This window comes from Notamacropus eugenii, chromosome 4 (assembly GCF_028372415.1).
Source record: "Notamacropus eugenii isolate mMacEug1 chromosome 4, mMacEug1.pri_v2, whole genome shotgun sequence".
Taxonomy (NCBI): Eukaryota; Metazoa; Chordata; class Mammalia; order Diprotodontia; family Macropodidae; genus Notamacropus; species Notamacropus eugenii.
This window is the reverse complement of record NC_092875.1, coordinates 4,264,302-4,265,625: the sequence shown is the minus strand read 5'-3', so window position 1 is coordinate 4,265,625 and position 1,324 is coordinate 4,264,302. Positions and strand designations below refer to the sequence as shown.

Here is a 1,324-nt window from a genome sequence, read left to right as displayed (position 1 = left end):
TTATAAGTAGTTGGACATGACTCAGGGGTGCACACTGTGGGTGTCGCGCTGGCTCTCCACCTCTGTGTCCCTCCTCTCAGACCCGGATGGCAGGGGTTTGGCTGCAGGAGGCCAGGGAGGTGGGAAGGGAGTGCCAGGGCAGCATGGGCACGGGGAACTCGAGGCCTGGCCCCAGCCAGTGTGACCCCCTGGAGGCCGGGAGCCCTCCATGACCTCGCTGAACCAGGGTGTTTTTGGTTCCTTCAGGCAGTCGGGGAAACAGAAAGTGCGACGAGGTGCTATAAGGGATACACCAGTGGAAGATAACATCTGTATTCTGAACCATGAAAAGACTCAGAGGAGAGATACCATCACTGCTATGTTGGTCTATGCAGGAGATGAGTGCATGGCCTCCCACTTCGCCCTTGTCACAGCATATGAGGATGTTAAAAAGAGATTTAAGAATTCGGAGAAGGAGAATTCACTCTTAAAGAAAAGAATATGATTTCTGGAAGAAAAGCTTCTTGAAACCTGATTAGACAAAGAAACAAGCTCAGTAGGAGGAGAACAAGTAAACAAGGCCTATCAGGCTTGTCGGGAGGTCTGCCTAGAGAGAGATAATTTGAAAAGCAAGTTGAATAAAATGGATGAAGACAACTCTGAATCTTTGAAAGTATTAAGTGTACAACTACAGAGTAAAGAAGTTGAACCCCAGACTAAGGTCGAGGCTCAGCAAATGATGAGGAATCTAAATCTACCTGCATCTAACTGGCACATAGAGAAGTTGAGCAATGACCTAAAAATCCACGATTTGGAAAAGAAGCTGGAACTGAGGAGAAAGGAATGTACTAATTAATCTAAGAACAGAATTGCAAAAATCTAAACACAAGGATCAGTCTCGGGAAGACAATCTCAATAACACAGACTTCCAAAGGTCAAGCATTCCAAGTGATAACATGCAACATACCTTCTGGGAACTCAAGAGAGAAATGTCTAATGTGCATTTTTGACTCAAGTGCAAGCCAAACTACTAAGAAAATTTAAAACTCTATCTACAATCAAGAAAGCCTGTGGACCAGTCCAGTGTGTTGAAGACCTAGTGAAGGACTGATCAAAATTACATTTGATGTCTTTAACTGCAGCCTACAAAAGACATGCTCCTGTTTCACCAAATGGAAAAGCCCTCTGTAGTGCTATTTGTTCCCATCTATCTATGGGTTCTCCTCTGTCCAGAGATACAAAGATTTTATGGGAGAGAGCAAGTCTGCAGTCATGGGCAGATAACAAGAAAGTCATCCCAAGTGGTGGGACAAACTTTCAAGAACAGAATTCCTATGGCACAAAT

At 44.6% G+C, this 1,324-nt stretch overlaps 1 pseudogene; it reads left to right on the top strand.

The window, feature by feature from the left end:
* The first annotated feature begins 208 nt into the window (after positions 1–208).
* LOC140498810 (5-azacytidine-induced protein 2 pseudogene) lies at positions 209–1,012 on the top strand (annotated as a pseudogene).
* Positions 1,013–1,324: the final 312 nt, after the last annotated feature.